The sequence below is a fragment of the Otolemur garnettii genome, unplaced genomic scaffold, assembly GCF_000181295.1.
Source record: "Otolemur garnettii isolate 467f Iridium unplaced genomic scaffold, OtoGar3 scaffold00064, whole genome shotgun sequence".
Lineage (NCBI taxonomy): Eukaryota > Metazoa > Chordata > Mammalia > Primates > Galagidae > Otolemur > Otolemur garnettii.
This window is the reverse complement of record NW_003852459.1, coordinates 7303105-7329163: the sequence shown is the minus strand read 5'-3', so window position 1 is coordinate 7329163 and position 26059 is coordinate 7303105. Positions and strand designations below refer to the sequence as shown.

The window sequence follows — 26059 nt, the reverse complement described above, 5'->3', positions numbered from 1 at the left end:
GCCACCTTAGGTATACGTGGCTGGAGCCTTAGCCGGTTGAGCTATAGGCGCCGAGCCTTATTATTGTATTATTGCAATACCACAAAGCAAGCAAATAGTCTTATCTTAATATTGTTTCTGCTAAAGATAAGATGATTTGCTTACTTTGTGATATTGGAAAAACAACATTAAAAAAATTTAATGCCCATCAACATTCTAACATTCACAAGGACCACAAACATTTTAAATTAGGAGAGGTACACAAGGTTATGTTGGAGAAATTAAAACATGAAAAACACAAGGAAAGATAATTCTTTCAAGCAGCAATGAGACCTGAAAATAATCCCACTGAAGCAATTTATAAAGTAGCTTATATACTCAGGGAAACAAGGGAAGCAATTCAGTGATGTAGAAATTGTCAAAAAATGAGTTGTCAAAGCTGTAGGATGCTTGGACCCTGAAATGTACTTTGTACATTTCTAAGTACAAACTGCCTCTTTCTCAGAGAACCATAATTCATCAGCAGCATGAATTAGACTTCAACTTCATAGAACAACTTCATGCAATACTTCAAAAAGAAAATATATATTATTCAATTGCTTTGGATGAATCAGCTGATACTGATTCAGTGTGGGTTTTATACTTCATTCAGGTCACAATAGAAGATTTCTTTTATATGAAAAAGTTACTCACTTTGGTTAGTTACTATTGCAAACAGAATATGAGGAATACCTATTCCTCATATTCTTCAACAACTTTCAAGATAAATATCATGAAGTTCGACTGAAGTTTGGTCACTATCATGAAGTTTGGTAATTTAGCAGGCGTATGTGCAAATGATGCATACCATCCATGACAGGAAAACATGAAGGGTTTATTGTACAGATAAAAGAAGTTATTAACAGATCCAGATGCTCTCATTCCTTTTCATTGTGTCTAGTATCAGCAAAATCTCTGTATTAAAGCTACTACATATTTTAAGAGATACTTCGCAACAAGTGGTAAGTATGTTAACTTTATTCCTGCCAACACAACAGGCCATTATCAGGCAACATACTAAAGTTGAATGATTAAGTATTCAGTGTGCATTTGCTGTGTCATTCTAAAGTGTGTTGGCCATCACATGGACAGGTGTTAGCCAAAATTTTATCTCTGCAAAAACATATTGTTACATTTTATGAAGGACAGAATCACCAAGGCAAATAATTGAAAGAAGATTTCTATAGGAATGCAGCATTTCTGTGTGATATCATGTTAAATCAAAACAGCCTGAATATTTACTTGCAAGTCTATCCCTGATAATGTGGCAACAAAAATCCAAGCATTTCAAAAAAACTATCTTTTTCCAAAACACTTCTTCAAAGGAAATTTTGGATGAACATTTTTTCTAGTTAGCAAAGGTCATTGGTGACTAGGGTTATACCACGTATATGCAAAACATTTGAAGAATTTACAGCTGTTAGAAACTTATTCATTGGAGAATACAATGAAAGGTTTACTGACTTTGAGAATCCTGACATCACACTCAACTTAGCATGTCAGCCTCACCTAGTTGATATCACCAAGGCACCTAAAGAACTACAGATGTAATTGATTGAACTGAGTAGATGACATTTTAATGTAATTATCTGATGCTAAGAAAAATCCAATTGAAATATGGAGAAATGCAGCAGAATACCCACACCTTTGGCAACATGCCCCCCAAATGCTTCTTGCTTTTCAGGCACTTATTTCTGCAAATCTACAATCTCCTACCTACCCCAATCAAGACACCCTTAAGATCACAAGTGATTGATAGCCATCTAGAGCTGTAGTTCTCAATCTGTGGGTTGCAACCAATGAAAATATATCCTGCATATCAGATATTTACATTATGATTCATAACAGTAGCAAAATTACAGTAATGAAGTGGCAATGAAAATAATTTTATGGTTGGGGGTCACCACAACATGAGGAACTGTATTAAAGGGTAGCGGCATTAGGAAGGTTGAGAACCACTGATCTAGAGGATCAATTGAAAGTGTGGCCTCCATGCTGCAACCAAATAATCAAATGCTTTCCAACAAAAAGCAGACACAACAAGGTGAGTTAACTTTAAAATTAACAGTTTTCATTTTTTGAAATTATCATGTGCATAATAGTTAGATTTTTACAACATAATATACATTTTTAACTATATCTAACTGAAGCTTCTTGAATGCAGCCTTATTTGATTACAGCTAAATTAATGCAGACTTCTAATGTGAAAAGGTTCCCCACCCCTATCTTAAAAGGTTGGGTATGAGGTCATTTGTTCCAGTCTGTGTAGCACAGACAATTAGACAATTAAAATATTTTCATGAAAAAATAATTAACACACTTGTCCTTTTATGGTATTAAATTTTCAACATAAGAGCAGGATTATTGGCTAGTCCAAATTACTTTATGGCTATGACACCCAGTTATGAGAAGTTATACTTGTAATTAGTATTAACTGAAAGAAGTTCACAATTATCAACAAAAAGACTACATTTTCAATGGAGAAATCAGGCTCTGAAGTGGTCAAAGAATGTGTGCTAAAGAAGTGCTATTTTTAGCTACTATAGAAAGAGCAGTCCTATGACCTTGGTATACGTAGTATAATGGTATGTTAGCAGTGGCTATCCTGTAAGGCAATACATCACAATAAAATGATGACACAAGGAAAAAGAGATTTTAAATGATGACATCAGAATTATATAGAGCAGCAGTCAATATCCATGACAAGTGGACATACATAATCCTTAGTCCACACTGCCTCATTTGGTATATTTAAAGGAATCTATTAGTCTCTAAATAAATAGAACTCTAGTTAAAAAAATAATTACCATGTTAATTTGACATACAAGTAAGCAAGCACCTACAGGATACATAGGATATCCAGTATATGAGCTCAGAATCTGATTAGAGTTGATTAGAATCAAAGACCTGAGCCAGGGCTTTCATCCAGTCATAACCAGTCAAGAATCCTGAAAGAACCTTTGGAACTACTTGGAAAAATATGCTTGTAAAAGAATTCAGATTGACAGTTAAGGGGTCAAGTTCTGAAGCATCAGATCTGCAAGGATTTTTTTTTTTTGCAAACCTATAAAACTCTGGTTCCTATAAAGAACTCAACAGGACAGAAGAAGATCTTTTCCAAGACTAGAGTTCTACAAATTTCTGTTAAATGGATGTTTTTGGCATTGACATTGCACATTCCACATATCACAGCACCTTACGTAGATCCTAAAGCTGGTGTGGAATCTGGCGATCTAACCTGCCCACCCAAAAGTGGGGATATAACTGAATTATACTCTGATAGTCAGTACAAGGCTATTTTAAGTCAAGGCATCTTTTCTCTTAGATCGCTCACCCTATCCTTATGCTATAGAAGTTACATAAACTGCAGGCTTTTCCTCCAAAATTGCTTCAGAATAGCTAGATAGGTTTTACACAATCTATTCCTCTCAATCTGAATCAAAATGCCCGTCTTCCTTTATTTTGAACTTAAGTACTATAAGTGATTCTAAAATGTCTTGTGTATAAATAAGGGCTTCGTATACAGGAGGACTCTATATATTGTATTTGTATATTCTTGAACTTGTTACTCAGTTTACTTTTCATTTTTAAATTCTAAATTAATAAAAGTTTTTCAGAGTCACAGTCTTGCTCTATCGCCCAGGTTGCAGTGTAGTGGCCTGATCCTGGAACTCCTAGGCTCAAGCAATCTTCTTCCCTCAGCCGCCCAGGTAGCTGAGACAACAGGGATGTGCCACCCTGCCTAGCTAAGTTTTCTTATTTTTTGTAGGGACAGGATCTATGTTGCCCAGGCTGGTTTCAAACTTCTGGCCCCAAGCAATCCTTTTGCCTTTGCCTCCCAAACTGCTAAGATTACAGGCATGAGCCACAGAACCCAGCCTCAGTTTAAAATGATAAATCTCAATCAAGTAACCCAGTCCATTCCCAGTACTTCCAAACCCTGACTTTGATATTTTTTTCTCTTGATTTTGATTTCTAAAGACCATAGAGTTTATTTTAGGACACACTCTGTCACCCTCAGTCCCACTCTATCACCCAGGACGAGTGCCATAGCGTCATAGCTCACAGCAACCTCAAACTCTGGGGCTTAAGTGATCCTCTTGCTTCAGCCTCCCAGGTAGCTGGGACAATAGGCACCCGTCACAACACCTGCCTAGTTTTTCTATTTTAGAGAGACAGGGTCTCGCTCTTGCTCAGACTGGTCTTGAACTCCAGAGCACAGTCAATCCTCTAACGGTACTAGGATTACAGGTGTCAGCCACTGTGCTTGACCAGACATTACGTATTATTTCTCTGAGGAAGCAGATGTCCTCATGATTTCTATACTTCCAAAACAAATCATTACTTAATATTTGCATATAGACATTTTATAGGTCTGACTATCTGATGACTATCTATGCATCAAAGATGCCCCAATCACCATTACAACAACACAGGAAAAGATTTTTACTTCCAGAAAAATGCTGTATTAGATTAAACACAAATCACACTATTAAGAGATATTTAGAACTTACTAGAGCCTTTTATCTGACAATAAACTAGACAGTCGTTAGTCTGAGGAGTTCCAAATTTCAGTAGAGATATAGAACAGACATCAGCAAACTTTTTCCGATAAAGGGTGAGACAGTGAATTTTTTCGCCACGCAGGCCATTTACAATCTCTATTGCATATTCTTCATTTATTTTCTTGACCATTTGAATACTTAAAAAACATTTTTTGCTTAAGAGCCAGAGAAAAACAGGCCAAGGGCCAGTTCTGGCCTATGGGCAATGGTTTGCTGGTCTCCATCACAGAATGTCTTGCCATTTACCACTTCTAGACTATGAGAACCTACATAGGAGAGATGGAACATTGTTTTATTCACTTTAATGTTTCCACTGTCTAGTCCAGTGACTTGCAGTTGTTTAATAAGTGTTTAATAAATGAATGAATGGGTTTGTTAGCAGAATTATTTAACATATTTTTATAACTGTAACCAACATTAGTTACTTTTATGCTCACCAATAGCTGGTCGTTCAGTCCTTGGCACCCACCTTGAAGATTAACTTCCCAGTGTCCTTCTGATTAGATGTTTAACTAATGGGCTGGAACATTTATGGAACATTTAATTGAAAATGGGATCTTCTAGAGCTACTTTTTTTTTTTTTTTTTTTGGTCTTTCTTTCCAACATGGTGATCAGCAATAATGATTGAAATGGTGGCTGCTCCATAAGGTCCCCAAGTGACTATTAAGAGCAGAGATATTGCTGACCATGACGGACATGCAAGAAGAACAAGAGGTAAACCTTTGTTGTTTAAAACCACTGAGGTTTTGTGGCTGTTTCTCACTGTCTCATAACATACACTATGCGGAGTGATATACTACCAATCATTATTACATCTTCTGGCGATTTGCAACCTATTTTAAAACTCACACACGGCAGGAGTAAAAAGTAGAAAGGCGAGTGTCATCTATATTACTATGAAAAAAAAATGCCTTGAGTTTTCAAACAAGTTCCTAAGGGTGATGTAGGGTAAACAACCAATCATTTAATTTTTGTTACCTGTTTTCTTAACTAGGATAAGATAATCAGGATAATATTTACTTTCAAAGATCACATTTGTAGGGCAAATTAAGAAAACCACTATCTAGATGTTATTTACAATCGAATAAGTTGGCTAATTACTAGTGGCTCCAAATTTCTTACAAAGTGGTTATTTTAATCATTAATACATTTATGTAGGCCCTGAATAAAAAGCTAGATAAGATTCTAAGCTGTGAAATTTTAAGCATATTTAAGCTCATACTGAGAATAGTACTTTATAAATTTAACTCTTACAATATAGATTGTAATTTTCTAAAATTATCATAGTTACAGAAACTGCACATATAAAAGTAAGTCTAATCAATTATTAATCTTGAGAGAGAAAGCCTATAGATTCAGAAACACTTAAGGATGCATCAACCAATTATAATGTATGGATCTTATTTAGAACCTGATACAAACCCAAACCAAAAAAACCTCACAAAAAGCCAACTGCAAAAATCTGAAAACTCACTGATATATGCTATGATTAATTGCTATCTCTAACTTTTTCAAGTGCAGTGGCTTGTGTCTAGCCAAGCACCTAATCCTAGTACGGTGGGAGGCCGAGGCAGGTGGATTGCTTTAGCTCAGGAGTTTGAGACCAGCCTGAGCAAAAATGAGCCCCTGTCTCTACTAAAAATAGAAAAATTGTCTGAATGGATGGCAAATGCCTATAGTTCCAGGTACTGAGGAGGCCAAGGCAGGAGAAGCCCTTGAATCCAGAAGTCTGAGGTTGCTGTGAGCTAGGTGAAGGCTATGGCATTCTAGCCTAGGCAACAGAGGGAGACCCTGTCTTAAAACAAAAAAAAAGTGTGATGATGGTATTGGAGTTATTTTTAAATTGAGTCCTTATTTTTTAGAAATACATACAGAAATATTTATAGATGAGAAGTTCTAATAGCTTCATGCTATAACGCTTTCAGGAAAACTATTTCCACTTCTCTTAGCCTTGTCTAATGCTTTAAGAAAGATGTGCCATGGGACGGAGATGAGGCAAGGAAAAGAAATATAATGGGCAGGGTTTTACAACGCCATTCTGGTTTTAAACAGAAAATCAATTTTTACCTTTGTCTATGATTACCAAAAACCAAAGAAACAGAACTGATGCATCTTTAAGACCCAGTCCTAGGATGCCTTCCAGGCCTTTGTCCAGATTCAGATACATAAACCTCTTTTCTATAGTCATCTATAGTTTTCCTTAGTTGCCTTGTTCTACTATGGGTTGCTTTTATTTTCCTGAGTCATCCTTCCAATCTCTTCCCACAAAGCCTTTCTACTCATCTCTATTACTGGTACTTTATTACTAATAGTTTACAATCCCTGTGCCTCATCATCTTCACAAAATGTTACCTCTGGAGATCTCTTTGGTTTATTTGTTTTGTTTGTTTGTTTTTGCAGTTTTTGGCCGGGGCTGCGTTTGAACCTGCCACCTCCAACACATGGGGCCGGCGCCCTACCCCTTTGAGCCACAGGCGCCGCCCGACCTCTTCATTTTAATAGAAACCCAGAGGACAACATTCTCTGGTGACCCTCTCTAGAGGAGGTTTTTATTCACTAAGATCCTCATATAACACTGTAACAGATTCTGGGGAAGGAAATCAGCATTCCACTAGCCCCTCATGATCATTTCCAAACCATTGCTGCCATATCCTCAGTAAAATTCTATTCCTTTGAGGTTTACTATTTTCCAGTTATATCCACTACTCCTAAAAGGTAATTATATAACCTATAAAATTATTTAACCAGAATGCTCACATTAGGGTTTGTTTTTTCCTCCTCATCAATGTTTATTGGAAGTCCAATAAAAACAAATCTCAATACTAGGAGGCGTGTCCATATCTTCAGAAAATAAGCATGTGGCTGGTGGGCCACAAGTTTGATACCAGGGTGAGAGGTTTCCAAAACATCATGAAAGGACCCAAAGGAATTAAAAATAAGATATATACAAATTACAAATGCAAAAGGTCTCTGTAGCACTGAGAGAGTTGCTGAAGGTAGAGATAAAGCGCTTAACTGAGAGAAGTAGAAGATAAAATAGGTTTGGTAGCAATTTATTTCTTGCAAAATAAAAGGCTTTATTGATTTATTCTGATCAGAAGACTCCTAAATATTCACTATAAAAAATTCATAGAAGGGAAAAAAGATTATTTGATATTCTTTAAGCCAAAAATAACCAGGGGCAACAATTTTATCCTAATAGAACAAAGCTATATATGATATGCCATTTTATAAATAATGCATATTTCCATACCAGTCACACAGATCTATATAGTATAGTAGTTAACAGTAACTCTAGAATCAAATTGTCTATGTCCATAACCCAGCTTTTCTTCTAGATAGGTATGTGACCCAGGGCAAACAGCTTTTTTCTGTCTCAGGTAAATTATTATTTGGAATTGGGATAAGAATAGTATCTATCTCATGGGTTTACTGTGACCAGACAATGAGATAGCCCATGCTAATTTCTTAGAATATTGCATAGCACATTAAATGTAATGCTTAACAAATATTAATAACATTTATTTCTATGTCTTTAGGATGCCATTTGTAATGGCTATACAATATGCCATATAAAAAGGCACCATATATATTTTGTTACTTGAATTTCGGGTCTCAAGACTTTATATACATGAACTATGATAAAAGTTATTACTATACTAGATATTATTAGCAGGGTAGAATCCATTTTCTCTTTTCTTTTTCTTTCTTTTTTTTTTTTTTTTTTTAGACAGAAACTCAAGCTGTCCCCCTGGGTAGAGTGCTGTGGCATCACAGCTCACAGCAACTTCCAACTCCTGGGCTCAAGAGAGTCTCCTGCCTCAGCCTCCCAAGTAGCTGGGACCACAGGCACCTGCCACAACGCCCGGCTATTTTTTGGTTGCAGCCATCATTGTTGTTTTTGGGGTGCGTGGTGTGGATTCGAACCCGCCACCTTAGGTGTATGTGGCTGGCGCCTTAGCCACTTGAGCCACAGGCGCCGAGCCAGAATCCATTTTCAAATTAGAATACTGAATTCTCTAGGTAAATGAAAACGAGTATGTAAAAGTTAAAACAACAAGTACAGATATGTATATTTGGCTATAATTTCCTCCAGAAGATGAAAATCTCTGATCACATAAGACATTTTTTAAAAAAGGAACTGTCTAAAGAGCTTTAAAAATTTTCTTCACATGATATTTCAAATTTAGTGCTAGAACTCTTCAGGAACATTTTTACTAAACTAAATTAATGATTACGAATCTCAGAACAGAATATGCTAAGTTTTTTTTCCATTTTCAACTAAAAAGAGAGCTATCCAACATAACATCCTCTAAGCCAAAAACAACGGCTTTGTTCTTCAAAAGTTTTAAAAATAGAATATGTCTTAAAGACAAAAGGTAGTCTAAGAGAATTCAAGGAAAGAAATGGGTAATGCTGAATTATCAGAGCTAAAATACCTCGTTTTTAATGACAACCATTCATACATTTACATGTACATATACATAAACTTGCACTATACACACATACACAGAAAAATATATATTCTATATGAATATCAAATTTATTTACATAAGTTAGACCATTAAAGTTTGTTATAAAGAGGGAAAGAATATCACAAGCTACTAGGCCAATATTAGCTACTTTAAATAAAAATGATTCTCAATATATTTACATATATGTCTATTCTGGTAAATTTTATTTTACTTGGAATGATTTATGGTATTATTATAGTTAATTCTTACACTTAAAATTAACTCTTATAAGAGTTAAATACTTAAAAGAATGTTGTAGAAACAAAATAGTTATAAAGATCCTCCTTAATGTTATTTCTACATTTCTAGTTTTCCCACCATTGAAGCTGCCAGACTTCTAACAATGTAAAATAGGCATCCTCAAACTATGGCCTGCAGGCCACATGTGGCCCACCTAGGATACTTATCCGGTTAGCCAGGTGTTTTTGCTGCTGCTGCCTGTCCTGCTTAGCAGTGAACTCGTCCCGGGGCCCGCAGTCTGAGGGACAGTGAACTGGCCCCCTGTTTAAAAAGTTTGAGGACCCTTGATATAAAATGTACTAACTAGTATCATAGGAGTGGCATGGAAATTAACAAAACAATGAAAAAAAATTTCCAACACAAACTCTTCGAGAAAATAATGAAGTATAAACTGGAGCGATGGCCCTCAGACTTTCCTATCTTTTATCTACCAATTTCACCATCAGAAACAAAAATAAAATAACAAAAAATAAACAAAAATAACAAAATAAGTCATTTTGCCTGAAATCTTTTAATTTATTTTTATAGCAACTGTCTTTGTGATTTATGCTTTAACAAATGTTATGTTTTTTGGAAAAAGTAGCTAGGTAAGATTAGTTCTGTGTCCTACTAGTAGCAAACATACTATAAAAATCAAATCAGGGATCAGGTGTGGTGGCTCACACTTGTAATCCTAGTTCTCCAGTAGGCCAATGAGGGTGGATTGCTTGAGCTTACTAATTCAAGACTAGCCTGACCAAGAGCTCTAAAAATAACCTGACCTGGTTCTAAAAATAGCCAAGTGTTATGGTGAGTACCTGTTGTCCCAGCTACTTGGGAGGTTCAGTCAAAGGATCACTTGAGCCCAAGAGTTTGAGGTTGCTGTGAGCTATGACACCATGGCACACTACCCAGGGTGACAAAATGAGACTGTGTCTCAAAAATTATATATATCAAATCAATGAAATGTATGTATTATGACCATGTCGAAGCACAAATGATGGAATACTACCCAGCCTTAAAAAAGAACAAAATCCTCTCATATGCAGCAATACAGATGGAACTGGAGGCCATTATTTATAAAGAGAAACAAGCCATGCACAAAAAGACAATTATCACATATTCTCACTCATATATGGGAATTGAAAAAATTGATCTGGAGGCAGAGAGTAGAATAGTAATTTCCAGAGGCTAAAATGGGTGTTTGTGGTGGTGGCAGCTGGGTGGACGAAAAAAAGTTGGTTAATGAGTAAAAACACAATTAAATAGAAGGAATAAGTTCTAACAGTCTATAGCAGAGTTATTATAGTTAACAATAATGTATATTTCAAAATACCTGGAAGAGTGGGCCTAAAATTTTTCCAACACATGAGAAATACTTGAGGTGATGAGTTTCCTAAATACCCTGACTTGATCATTATACATTTGATGCATGTAACAAAATACCACCACCATTGGATCCCATAAAAATGTACAAATATTATATATCAGTAAGAAATGTTTAAAAAGTAGCACAAATGGCTTAACAATGCTACACCTCAAAGCAAGTGCTATGTCAATAAAGAGAGGGGTCTTCAGGTAGTGTCACATGCCTTTATCCTTTGATCTTATTCAGTATTTTTATTGTTTAATAATGACAACATTGACGAGATGAGGGAAAACTGGTTGAGCCGCATAAACAGGAACTACCTGCTTTCATTCTGCAAAAGCTCCTTATTATCCAGCATTGTGACACAGATGCTAAACGTAGTAACAAACTATAGGATGTCATTTATATAAATATTAAATCCAGATGACCATTTGCTGTGAGCTATTAAGAGAGATTCCTATAATTAAGGGAAAAAAAAATAAGTGCCAACAATAGTGAATTGGTCAAACAAATTACGGGATTTCCATTTAGTGGAACTCTTTCTGTATTTTAAAATTATGTTGATGAATATGTATTGACATGAAAATATATTCATGATGTTATCAAGTGGAAAAAGGTTCACAAAAGTATGCACATTTTGATCTCATTAGAAAAGTAGAAATAAATACACGTATCCTCTCTGCCTCATTTCCTCCCTCTTACACCCCCTTTCTATTTATACACACAGAGTAACAAAAGGTCTAGAATGTAGAACTTGTGCCTTCTAACAGTGGGCATCTGTGAATCATGGAATTATACATTTTGAAACTTTTCTCTCACCTATCTACATTCTATAATTTCTCTAAAGAGAATATACATTGTTTCTGTAACACACACACAAAAACATTTAAATGAATGAATTCTGTATTAGCTGAAAAATGGGGTTTACTATATGTGTTTTTTAATCATTAAACTATTGATATTTTCTCTCACCTATCAGTAATATTAGATGAACTCAATCAACATAATGCAGAAAACAATGCAGTGAAAAGGAAAATATGATATCCACGAAGCACTAATTAGCTGCAATTATCACGAGTCACATCCACACTTTTTAAGGGGGTCTTCTAAAATATAAAAAATAACAAAAAAGAACTCTATCAATACATGATTAGGGGAATATTCGATAAGGGAACAAACACTGCAATATAGCCACATAACACTTTCTACATAAGAAGTCACTTTCTGGACGTTTTCCTTCTGCAACCTAGTGTGGAGAGGTAGTCAGAAGACATGGGCACTCTGATCACAAAGAGCTTCACTGTGAAATAACTAATCAAACCCTTGCATCTATTCTTTCAATCATTCTCTCTCTCAGTAAAATCCAGGAAACAAAGGGCAGTCAGATTTACCATGCACACCAGTCTTCCTAGGTTCAACTGAATATGCAAATTCACAGGACAACCATCTGTCACTCTGAGCACAAGTGCCCCAGAATGTCAGACAAGAACCCATGGTTTGTCATCAGGGCAGTGGCAGGTATTCCTCCTCTGCAGGAATCCCCGCAGCAGTCTATGTCGTGGTTCATACACGTATTTAGGAGCTTTCTTTACTGGCTTGCAAAATTTATGGCTTAGACACATGAGATTCATATGCAGCACATGTGACGACTCCATTGCCACAGCTTCCAGAAGGCCTTCAAGGGACATGTCTATTATTAAGAGTCGCCACATGTAGAGAGGCCCAAAGATAAGGCTTCCTGCCAGGTATTTATTTATAGTGCTACCATTTCAGATGATGTTTACCAATTAGGGGATATTTCTACTATAGGGAAGATGGCCTAGTAACATAGCTGACACACTAACCTTGTCAGCTTACCAAGAAAACAGAGCTAGAGAGTTAAAAGAAGGTCAAATTCTCATGCTGAGTTTTGTTTCTTTTTTTAATTTTGGATTAACATAATGGTACATATGACTAGGTTACACTGTTTGTGTTTGCAAAGTAAAGTCCGAGTTGTAATTAAGTTCTTCACCCAGGAGGTGCATATATCGCCATTATAGGTTGATAGTTACTGATCCTCCTCCTCCATCCACCTTCTCCCCTTCTTAAATTTAATTGTTTTTCTCTCCTGTGGGCCTGTAGTTTTGGGGTTTTTTGGGTTTTTTTGAGGCAGTTTTCCTCTGTCTCCCTGGATAGAGTGCCACAGCATCCTCATAGTTCACAGCAACCTCAGTCTCTTGGGCTTAAGAGATTTCCTTGACTTAGCCTGCCAAGTAGCTTAGTCAACAAGCTACATTGCCAGCTAGTGTTTCTATTTTTTTTAGCAGAGGTGGGGTGTCACTCTTGCTCAGGCTGGTCTCAAACTCATGAGAAACAGAAAAATAGCTGGACAATGCAATGTGGTGGTGCGATCCACCTGCTGCTGCCTCCCAGAGAGCTACCATTACGCATGTGAGCCACCATGCCTAATTGGGCCTGTAGTAGTTAACCTATGAGTTTCAAATTACTATTGAGTAAATGGGGTGCTTGCTTCTCTATTCCTGAAGACACTTTACTAAGTTGAAGGAGAATGTCCAGCTTTTGACCACACAGGACAACTTATTTTCTTATAGTACTGGTGAGAGATGAGAGAAACAATGACCATTCAGTTACCATGAAATGTCAGGATTCAGCTTGGGGGCTAGGAGGGGGAAATTAGACTCTGGGGGTATTGTACAGTAAGAGAAAGAAATTGAACAAACTTCTCTTGTAACCCTAAGTGATATCATATTTCTATGTATTTTAATTGCACGTAACAGTTAAATAAAAATATAATCTAAATTCATTGTTTTTATTTTGTAGTCAAGTAGACAGAGATTCTAGACTATTATTTACTTTAGTAAAAACTGATCTAGAACAAGGGTGTCCAACCTGCAGCCTGTGGACTGCATACAGATTTTTTGAGTCCTGTTTGCATACCTGTAGTGTCAGATATTACAAAACTTATGCACGGATTTTTGTTGTTGTTGATCGGCTTTCATTAGTTAGTGTTTACTTAATATGTGGTCCAAGACAACAATTCTTCTTCCAACGTGTGGCATAAAAAAGGTCAGATACCCTTGAAGACTAAATCTATAAAACACAGATTTATTTCTTAAGCCTTAGAGGCATCAGAAATTAAGAAAACTTTTATGTCTTGACAAATGAAATACAATATTTATTTAAATCTTAAGTTTTTTTATCTTGCGCTATGTGTAATGAAAATTTGGAAGGAAAATCAAATATAACAAAAATGGCTAAGTAATCAGAATAGGTACAGCTACTCTTAAATCTACATTCAGTTCAACAAATACTTACCTAACACCTTTATGTGCCATGCTCTATGACAGGCACTGGGAAAACCACTTTTGCTTTCCAGGTATCCCTCCCACCCCCAAATTCTAATACAATGGCATAGAGTACAAAACTGGATGGGTGCCATAAGTGCACTAAAAGGCTAAGAAGGCTTTCTGACAGGATATCTGAGCCAAATCTTAAGCAAGTAAGAATGAATACACCCATAAGTGCAGTGAATCCTACATTGAAAGAATAGCTTGAAAAAAGTTCTGGAGGGGAAAAAAACATGATATATATGATAGATCCAAAAACAGATTAGTCTTGCCAGAAAAGACACTAAATGCTAAAGAGGAAGTTGTAAGAAATGGGGCATCTTCGTGAGAGAAATACAAAATCTTTATTAATACAATGGCATTTAAAATTAAAGTCTATAAATCTAACCAGTGAAAATAACACTGGAAATTTCCCTTGTCTCCTCTGCACTCCTAAAACAGGTATATCTTATTAACTGCACATCAAGTAAATGCAAGTTCATCTTTTTAGCTTTGTTTCGTATATATTCCAGACAATAAGCCTAAATAGAAAGATAATCTTCCTACCTTTAAAAAGTCTCACAGAAGGCTCAGAGTTTAGTGTATTCTAATGAGAGGTCTAAAATCCACAGAATATCTGAATATAGCATTTTATTTTGTGATGTTCCTATTCCCCACTTTCCAGGTCATGTATGGTTTACCTCATAGTCATTAACTTTAACACATTCAACTTTGAAGTAATTCACAATATCTTTCTTGTATTAATTCCCTTTTATGTGTTTTATTTTTTCCTACATGTCTTTCAGAATGAAGAATTCAAATGTTTCTAACACTGCCTTTGAACTATTACTATCAAAATAAATAGTATAGTTTATGCCACAGGACAAAGAATGCTCACAAGCTAGGAGAACTGAACTGATGGCTAGAACCTCTGGTTCACACAGGCTTCCTGGTCCAGCCTCCTTAAAGCTTGTTCTCACAAAGCCTTCCTCCCTTTCCTGCCTGAACAACACCATTAGGCTATTTGAAGACAGGCAAATCTCACCATAAAATCTGAAAAGAGGACTGCCAGGTTCTTCTTGGTATATGGTCCAGAAGAGAGCAAGGATGTTCTAGTCTTTCACCATTATTATTCCAAGCAGGTGGGGCTTGTATATGAAAAGGTTGGAGATGAAGCTGACAGCTATCAAACTCCTAATCTTCCTTTTAGAAAGGAGGGATGCCAAATTTATTATCTCCAGATACTGGCTGTGCGACTCTATCGCTGTCAGACTCTAAACCAGGGAAGCACCTCACCTATCTCACCTGCCTACTGGATTGGGAGCCTGAAAGAGGCAAGGTAAGCAGAAACTAAGATTTTAGGATATGACTAATATATTATTTCAGCTCTCAAACATGTTATCAGAAATACAGTAATATAAAATCAGGGGGCTAAGTGTAAGAAAAAAATGTCAGTATTATAAGTAGATATCAATTACCAAAGGAGTACAGGAAGAAAAGAAGGAAATAGGAAAAACAAAACAAAACAAAAAAAAAAAAAGAGGAAAACAAGACAAGAAAAACGAGCCAATATAAGACCTGCCATTATTTTTCAGGTGTTTATCTCACAGCTGTTGTTCCTTAATTTGTTTGTCACTGGTACAAAAGAAGCTCTAAAGTTTGATAGCCCCTCAGTAAAACAGCTGGAAATGGGCACGGCTGGGGCTGGGAGAATTGGCTTGACTCAGAAAAAGGTAACTAGCAGCGAAATTAATAGTGTTCAAGGGGTTATAAAGAATGTAGATTTGACCCACGATAGCATCAATTTCTAAATGATTTTATCTGGTAGGAAAAGCAATATGGAATCTTTGTGTAGTAGTGGTACTTGAAGGCTGGTGGTAGGCGCAAGTAAGTTTCTTTGAGATCTAACTTGTATAAGAAAGAGGCAGAGCATAAGAATTCTCTTCCTGGGCATAAGGGGTGAAGTCCATCAGATCCCAGGAAAAAGAAGTCTGCTAATAATAGACAGGTTATCAAGTCTTTTGTCTGAGCAAACCAAGTGGTAATGGTAGGAGACGGCTATAACTTGTTGGCATTAAAATACTGTGGGCCCAATATAGGCAGATGAATACTGGGCTAAAAATAGATTAATCCCCAGGCAAGAGTAAGATTATTAATACCTGGGCTCAGGTACAGTTTGGGTAGGATCTGTAGGTCAAAGACCTTTGATACTGGTAAATAAAAAAGCAGCAGTCTTATAATTGGTACGGTCAGAGCCTTTTCAGGATGTGTAATTCCATAATGGTGGGAAAAGCTGTGATTAATTCAACCAATATCATCACTTTAAAAAAAAAAAAAAAGTGAGCCCTTGTACACACAGGCAGTGTCATCCAAAGTATGCAATAACACAGGAGTCAGCAAACTAAGTCCTGTTGCCTGTTTTCATAAAAAAAAAAAAAAGTTTTATTGGAACACAGACATACCCACTTATTTTATGTATTATCAATGGCTGTTTTTGTGCTATAAAAGCAAAATTGAGTCTGCCTCATAAAGACTGAGTGTTCACTATCTGGTCCTTTACAGAAAAAAATGTGCTGACCCTTGGCTTAGAGTCATATGACACAGGAATAATCTTAGGATCCCCAATTTTCATCTCTGCCATTTGTATTATTTCTATGTCTCAAACAAATTAAAATCTGGATGTTTTTAAAAGGCTAAATTTTACATGAATAAAGACCCTAAAACATCAGGAAAAACAAAAATTCAAAACTCTTGAAAACTAACTTAAATTCTGAAGAAGCATTGGTACCCAAACATTCACAATCCCTAAAAAAATTCTAAAAGTGACATGTGTCTCAAATTTCCTTAAAAACAGTAATAGTTTAAGTAGTCAAGAGTGGATGTTGTAGTGAACACCTTTATTACAATAATAAAACAAAGAGGCTAACTGAACCACTTCACAAAGAGGGTCATAGGTTCCAAGGACTCTTCAAAGTTTTCCATTCTCCAAGAGAATTTGTAATTTGTTTTTGCTTGAACTTTATTTAGCTAATGGAAAGGTGATTATAGCTATGTAAGAAATAGAAACTGCATTCAATATATACTTAAGGAAATTTCTAAGAAAAGAGTCTGCAATTTTTCTTCCTTTTAGAGTTGTAAATACGGTAGTAAAACTTGAGAAGTCTTAATCAGGGTATGTCAGTCGTAGTAAAAAATAACATCCCACATGGTTAACCACAGGAGTCATTTTATGATTCAATTATCATTAATTATTAAAACTTTGTAAACCAAAGTTCAAACTAGATATTTATTCACCTGTAACAATAATCACATACATGCCAATTAAAAAAAATTGCTTACTTGAAGTTAAAAGAACTTTAGTGCATGTTTTTATATTATACTGAACTTATAGAACATAAATAGTTAAGTGCTATCATGTTTAAATTATCAAATATAATGTATAAAATTATATAAATTTTGAAAACAGGTTAAGGAACTAAACTTTTTATGATTACTATAAACTTTAAACTTAGAAATTCTGCAATTTTTGTATAAATACTCTAACTTCTTTGAGAGCAGAAACTGTATTTTTTAACATTTTACAAAATAATATTCTAGAGATTACTGACAAATTTTAACATCTTGAACTTTCCTCTGATCAAAAAACCTAAATAAATGTTTATTTATGTGTGCATATACATATTATTACATCTATTCATCTCAAGGTTAAGATGGCAAACAACAGAAAGAGAACTGGGTGAATGATTTTACATACATAATACTTCTCATTTCAATCCAATATACAAACAAAATGGGAAAATATTTTTAGCTACATGACAAAATGTTAATATCCATATTATATAGGCCCGGCGCCTGTGGCTCAAGCAGCTAATGCGCCGCCACATACACCTAAGGTGGTGGGTTCGAATCCCCAGCCCAGGCCCGCCAAACAACAATGATGGCTGCAACCAAAAAATGGCTGGGCACTGTGGCGGGCGCCTGTAGTCCCAGCTACTTGGGAGGCTGAGGCAGGAGACTCACTTGAGCCCAGGAGTTGGAGGTTGCTGTGAGCATGATGCCATGGCACTCTACCCAGGGGGATAGCTTGAGGCTCCGTTCAAAAAAAAAAAAAAATCCATATTATATAATACACTCTTACATATTTATGAACAAAAAATTAAAGCCCTCAGTAGATGTAAAAACCAAAGGATGTGAATAGATGTTTTATTAACAGAAAAGGAAATATAAAATGACAAAAAATACCTGGGAAATATTTAAAATACTGAGAAGGAAAAAAAACAAGTTGTAAAGAGACAATACAAAGCTTTCAATGGTGCAGTCCAGACATTCTGATATTCTGCCACCTGGGAAGTATATATCAGTTTTACTTTTCTTAAGACTTAAATTGAAAAGGAATAATAATTAAACTACTGATATAAATTAATACCTTTAAAAATTATCAGACAGTGATCCAGGAATTTCATTTTTAAGAATTCTAGTCTTTGAAAATAGAGATGCTAACAATGTCTTATGCAAAACACAAAATTCACTGTTGTAATTTAATAATCAAATATTAGAAACAACCTAAGCTCCATCAATATGGGAATGCTGTCAGTAAATTATGATTTACACATGCAAAGGAAACTTATATTTGACTATTTTTAATAGCATGAAAATATATTTATGACTGGGTACAGAGTTTCCCTTCCTTGGAGTTAACTCTTAGATATCCAATATGATCTCAATTACCTAAAAGGGAAAGGGCAGAGGAAAGACAAAGGATACATCCTAAAGTGTGTTTTTTTTTTTTTTTTAGGGGGGGACAGTCTCATTCTGTCTGCCTGTTAGAGTGCAATGGTGTCATCATAGCTTACTGCAACCTCAGATTCCTCAAGCCTCCCACTTCAGCTTCCCAGGTAGCTGAGACTACAGGGGTGCATCACAACACCCAGTTAATGATTCTATATTTAATAGAGACAGTGGTCTCACTCTTGCTCAGGCTGGTCTTAAACTCCTGACTTAATGCCCTAGCCTCCTAGAGTGTTAGGATTATAGGTACAAGCCACCATGAGCAGCCAATGCTGAGGTCTGAACAATGGCTCTTTCTAATTATATGTACTTCCGAGATTTGCTATAATGAGCATGAGGTAGATTTAAAAAGAAAAAACAGAAACATTAAAGAAAAACTGAAATGGCCTCTGTGCCACAGATCATGTGACTACTATTACTAGCTACTTACATTACAACAATCTTCTAATTATAGATCAGTGAGACCTGTATCTCTAATAAGAAAGCAGGGTTACGATAAGAGGAAGATCATTTCATAAAGGAGTAACATTCTAAATAAAAGATTCTGGGACCGTAAATGAGCTCAGAAAAACAAATTAGTAAAAATTATTTGTATTTGACTTTTAAACAATTTGTCAAAATTAAACTAAACTATGTTGGAAATTGAGTCCTTCGGGGATTAAGAATTCTTTTTGCATGGAAAAGAAAATGTATAAAATACAAGGAATAAAAAGGAAGCATAAACAGTATCAGCATCAGAATTAGCCCTACTTAACATTTTTATAATCTTAGTGGAAACATATAAAGTTCTTTGATTAGCTAATGAACAGATATTATCTCTAAGTCTTTAAAGAGTGGGTAAAACAAATATATATGATTATATATATGAGCTAAAGTAAGGTATTTAGACAAAAATGACAAAAATATATGTATAGGATGAAAGTAATCATTCCCTATCAGTCAATATACCCAAAATAAAGTAAACCTGGATGTAATTTTTCCCCTTTCCTTTGTGAAGTCTTCTGTTTAACACTATAACAAAATTCTGAGAATTATTAATATTAGAGTCAAAATAAAAACATCTTTTTATTTAAAAAATAAATCAATTTTTTAGAATACTTGAGCAGTCCATATCTCACTTAGATCCTAAAATAATCAGTTTAAAAGCATATACAAAATGAAAGAAGACTAATACAATTAACCCTAAATTCTGTGGCAAGAAAACATAAGGTGAAAATTTATCAAGAGCCACAATAATGAATGACAAAATTTATTTTGTACAAACCATATAATTAAAAGATTAATAAAATGTGCCTCCGCAGGGAGACATTGTAAAGGCATGGTGCTATGCACTTTAGGCTTCCAAATAGCCACAAGCATCCCATTAGTCACCAAGAACCAAGATCCTCCCTGGACCTGTGTTAGAGAAATCCTTTAAAGAATAGGAAGAATTTCCTTTGGTATTTCATAACTAAAAAGTAATTTTAAATGTTAATGCAGACAATTGCACAACATTTTAAGTATGGCAGAATATTTATGTAGTTCACTTACCATTAATTAAATTTCTAACAATTTAATGCCTTAAGGTAAAATTGCCTTACAGAACACAAATTTAAAACTATAGATAATGCTAACATGACAGAAAAGTTTTGATTAGGTGCTCCATTGTTCAATGAGTACATTTATTATATATAGAAACCAAGAGGAAAATTATACTTTTCAATTGTCAGAACCAGCTCTTAGATAGGTGAAAATATTTTCACAATAAAAAATGATGACAACTCTTCAGTTAAATATATATTTATAAATGATACTAAGAAGAATATATCAGGTAAACTATAGAAATAAATACCTAACTTTTATATAAGCAAATAATACCACAATGAATGATTTATGTGTAGCTCTTGCCAGGGTTCTTCATCCAGAAGTCTTCTTTCTACCATTGCCTCTATAATATTAGCAGCATCACAAAGGTACACACACAGGAAACTAGATATTATAAAAAATTATGTGTAAACTTTTCATTTATTTACTCATTTAATCATCCATCTATCTATCCATCAATACACTTCATAAAAATTTCTATTGTGTTCCAGTGACTTAATTTACAGACTGAAATAGCCAAAAAATATTCTGACCAAGCTCATAGAAGGGCACTATGTTCTGGAATGCTATGTTTAATACACACAAAAAATGCATTCTGGCAGGAAGTGTATAAACTAATAACTCAAGCATGTTTTGTGCTTAATAGACGTTCTTTAGGAAAATCTTTTAAAGTCAGACAGAAATAATGAAATCTATTTGAGGCAAACTTCAAGCTCTGTGCCTGTCTTATATAGTAGTTAGAGATATGAAAAAATAAGTAGAGAGACAGAATAAAACTTCATAACACTTTATTCAATTATTTTTAATGAAGCAATGAAACATAAGAGAAATACAACAGACTATTACGAGCTTATTTAAAGAAAAAGCATTTGCAATGCAATAATTAAAAGAAATCTGGAAAGCCAAAATCAATATTCACCTATTAGGGCATGTTAAGCCACCCATGTTCTAAACTTGCATCTTAATGGGATCACATGTACTACAAAAGATCTTCAAAAAAAAACTTATAGAAATATAAAGTTGGCAGCACTGAGTGAGATGGGTTTGAATTCTGGCTCTTCTTACTTATTAGCTAAGGACTACTGACCCATTAAATTTAACATTTCAGTCCTGGCTTCATCATCTGAAAAATATGGACGCTACCCAAGTAGCCTAGTTTCTATAGGTATCCAAGAAACAGTGACAAGGAAAACTATTCATCAAGAGTTTAAATGATACATAAATGTAAAACATATTGTAAGGAGACAAGTAGGGGTAGGCCAGGTGCAGTAGCAGTAGCTTACCCCTGTAATTCTAGCACTTTGGGAGGCCAAGTTGAGTGGGTTGCCTTAAGACCAGCCTGAACAAGAGTATAACCCCTGTCTCTAAAAATAGCAGGGCACTGTGATGGGTACCTATAGTCCCACCTACTTGGGAGGCTGAGGAAAGAGGGTCATTTGAGCTCAAGAGTTTGAGGTTGCGGTGAACTATGATGATGCCAAGACACTTTACCTAAGGTGGACAAAGTGAGACTCTGTCTCAAAAAAGAAAAGAAAAAGAAAAAAGAAAGTAGGAGTAGAGAAAGAAGAAGTGCTGACCCAAATTGAGGTAAAAGCAGTTAGGAAGAGTTAAGAAAAAAAAAACTATGTGAACAATAGTCATTGTGGAGTTTAAAGTTTTAAAAAGTACAGAGTGAAGAGTGTCATCCCTGAGATAATGTCTCACATTGAAATTTTCGTGTTTTTTCTTTAAAATCAATAAACCTGAAATAGATTTACACTAGTGCATATAGCAAGGCCCAGAAAACAAAAACCAAACAGATCAGAAAGCAGCAATAAAACAACAACTCAAAAGGGTTTTTGGAATGTTAATTTTATTTTTGAACTATAAAAATAATGTTGATATTCTCTTTATGCAGCTGCTAGTCTATAGGATATAAGATTAAATCACAGAACTCTAAGTAGTAATAGTATTGCAAATTATTTGGCTAAATGACAAGCCCTAAAGCATATTGAGGGTTTTGGTTGTTGGGTTTTTTTCTTTTCTAGCACATTGAATTTAAAGTTGGAAAAATTAATCCCAGCATTGTAATATGAATTTCTAAGAATTATAACCCTTTTACTAATTAGGTAATGAGGTGTTCATACAGCTCATACTCCATGACCACAATATCTTTAAATGTACACGGTAATCAATAATAAATAAAAAAAGAAATCGTTACAGGCTTGGGACAAAATCAAACAAAAAATTAAAAGACTTAGAAAGAACTGAGGAGTCACTGAAGAACTTACGGTAGAATTTATAAAACACTTATAAGAAAGCAATAACAAAACACTACCATTGTGAAATACACCTAAATAATATTTAATTAATGGCTTTACATGGTTGAGTTTTAAAAGATAACAAGATGAAAATGAATGAGAAAATATCATTAAAAAAAGTTTTAGGGGCGGTGCCTGTGCCACTGACCACAGACCCCATATGCTGAGGGTGGCAGGTTCAAACCCAGCCCCGGCCAAAAAAAAAAACTAGAAAAAAAAAAAAGAGTGTAAGACAAAAATTGTTACTACAAATAAAGAATTAGGGAAAAAAAAGCCAGTGAAATAGATAATGCACAAAGAAAAACAAAAATATGGAGGAAGGAAAATAATAAAGACAGTTAAAAAAATAAATGAAATAAGTCTACAATATAAAGTGTCAGTAGTAAGAGAGCTTGGTCTTCAAAAAGATAAATAAAATCACTAATCCCTTTACAGGGTTAATCAAGGACAAGAAGCATAAATAAAAATGTTAGATATGAAAAATGAAAGGTAACAAACACTACACACACTAAACAGATAAGAGAATATTTGGAAGACTATGCCAATAAATGTGACAATACAGATGACACAAATGAATTCCAGAAAAAAAATATATTATCTAAAGAATAAACTAAGACTCTAAACAGTATTTTAACAATAAAAGAAATCAAATCAAAAGCTGAACATTTTCTCACAAAAAATATCAGACTTGACAAATTAAAAGTGAATTTCACTATGCATTCAAGAAAAAAAAAATTCTAATCTTACACAACACTTCCACAGAACAGAGAAAATAAAAAGGTAATGCCCCAAATTATTTTATGAAAAAGAGCAATTACAGGCCAATATCACTTCCTAAATAGAGAGGTAAAATGCGCAAAGTAAACATTTTTATGCCTAATCTAGTAATGTATAAAAGAGATACAATATGATTAATTTGGTTTTGGTTTAATTTAGAAAATTTCATAAATATAAGATTAAAAGAGAAAAATAACACGTTTGAAGTGACTCTTGGCTCCCACAACTACTGGGTGATGCAACCCCCTAAAAAATACAAGTTAAAAAAAAATTCAAATGAAAAGAGGTTGGAGTTAGTGGCTTATGCCTGTAATCTTAGCACTCTGGAGGCTGAGGCAAGTGGATCACCTGCACTCAGGTTTGAGAGAAGCTTAAGGGCAAGACCCACAGCTCTACTAAACATGGAAAAACTAACCTAATGTTGTGAGGGGTGCCTATAGTCAGGGAAGGTGAGGATAAAGGAACTCTTGAGCTCAAGAAACTTGCACAGAGCTATGAAGCCATGGCACTCTACCCAGGGCAACAAAGTGAGACTCCATCTCAATAAAGAAAGAAAGAAAGAAAGAAAGAAAGAAAGAAAGAAAGAAAGAAAGAAAGTCATCTCAATAAATGGATTTAAGATAATCCAATATTTCTGCATGATATAAAATCTTATACTAGAAATAGTAAAAAATTTATAAAATCTAATAAAAAAAACTACAAGAAAAAGCCATCCTTAAAGGTAACACATGGAAAGCCTTCTTTTTATGATCAGTAACAATGTGAAAGAATGTCCATCATCATCACATCAGCCCTGGAGTTCTAGCCCACACAGAAGGCAAAAAGAAGAAATAAAAGGTATGAAGTTTGGAAAAGAACAAATAAAAGCATTATTATTTTCTGAGAATAATCATCATTTAAAAATACTCTTAGAATCCACAAGTAAGTTATTGGAATTTTAAAAAGTGTTTAATAAGCTTTATAAACAAGCATAAAAAAGATAATTGTACAAAAGACAACTTCATTTCTTATACAAACAAGAGGTAATAAATGCATTTTAAAGTACTGAGACTTTACAAAGGAAAAATATAGGGAAAATTCCAAAACTTTGAGAGGCATTAAAGAAGAGTAAAATAGGGCAGTGCTTGTGGTTCAAGGAGTAGGGCATCGGCCCCATATACTGGGGGTGGCAGATTCAAGCCCAGCCCTGGCCAAAACTGCAAAAAAAAAAAAAAAAAAAAAAAAAAAAAGGGAGCATTGCTTTATAGTATTTTTCCTTTTTACAGTTTTTTGCTATTTGCTGTCTGCCCTGCTACAGAGGATGGGGATCACTGTTGGATCAGCTGGGAGGGGAAATACTCCCGTTTTCCATAATCTTTTCTAATCACTCCTCATTAATGCAGACAGAACCCATATATTAGAAATCATAAAGTCGCGTTCATAGCCCCACACCCAGGATTCAGTAACTTACCTCTAGCAACATCTTCACATCCCAAGCATCCTTTTCTTCATCTGGGTAACTTTTTGCCATATTATAGTGCCTTTCACCAGGTTTTACCTCTTGTGGAGACTTGAGAATTCGAATCTATACTTAAAGAGATTATATACTTAGAACATTTCCAGAAAAAGTCACAAGACTCTGAATGCTGCATTATTTTATCTGCTCAAAAAAAAGACTATCATTCTAGGAAAAATGTTTTAAAAGAAAAATTCATAATCTTTTTAACTCCTAACAGTCAATGTTTGACAAACTGAGAAGCATGTAGTATGGAAAACATGTCTATTAAGGAATTATTTATCAAGTTATAAATGTACTCCTAAATTTTTGTAACCTCTATACTTATTTGGAAAAAATAACTTGGGTTACATGAGCCTTAAATATTTATTACAATTATGGTGAACAATTTGGAAAAGAATGAAAAGATGTACATCACTGCGTACCACACAAGAATAAAGATTGCTAACAGGGGTTTCTCTTAGTACATGCATTTCAGACAAAATGATTAAGGGCAATTCTGAGATACTCTTGAAAGTCTACCATGACTGCACATCTAAACCACATCTTCCAATCCATCTTTTATCAGATGTAAAGAAATTTATGTTTTTATCTCCTATATTATTCCTATGTTCTTCAATTGTTTGCAAGTTCCTAAAGCAAAAAGAAACTTTATTTACAAGTCCTCTAAAATTTAAATATGATGCAGTCATCTTAAAACAAGTGAAAGGAGAAAAGCAACGTGGGAAAGAGTTCAGCATACATCATTGTGTCAAATACAGACACATATATACATACACTTTCCATGTGTACAACATGTCTGGAAAGACACATTTAAACTGGTGATGTGATGTCTTTGGGGGAAAGGAACTGGTTTGACAAGGGATGGAGTCTGCAGAGACTTATTTTCTCACTGATTTTTGTGCCATGTGTACATATTACCTATCTAGTAATAACTTAAAAAAGAAAATGCAAAACAGGAAAAGAGAACAAGAAAGAAAAATAATTCTCTTCGTTTTACGCAAGTACTACCGAAGTTTAATATTTATAAGCATGGCACATAATTTTCAAAGTTTAAAAAACCCTCTTTATTATATACAAAATCTGTCAGAATATGCCTTAGT

General features: G+C 34.7%; 1 protein-coding gene across 1 annotated transcript in view; it reads right to left on the bottom strand.

Moving 5' to 3' along the window:
* The window catches only part of MBD5 (methyl-CpG binding domain protein 5), a 430974-nt gene that overhangs the window by 371807 nt on the left and 33108 nt on the right, over positions 1–26059 (bottom strand). The gene's annotated exons all lie outside the window — the stretch shown is intronic.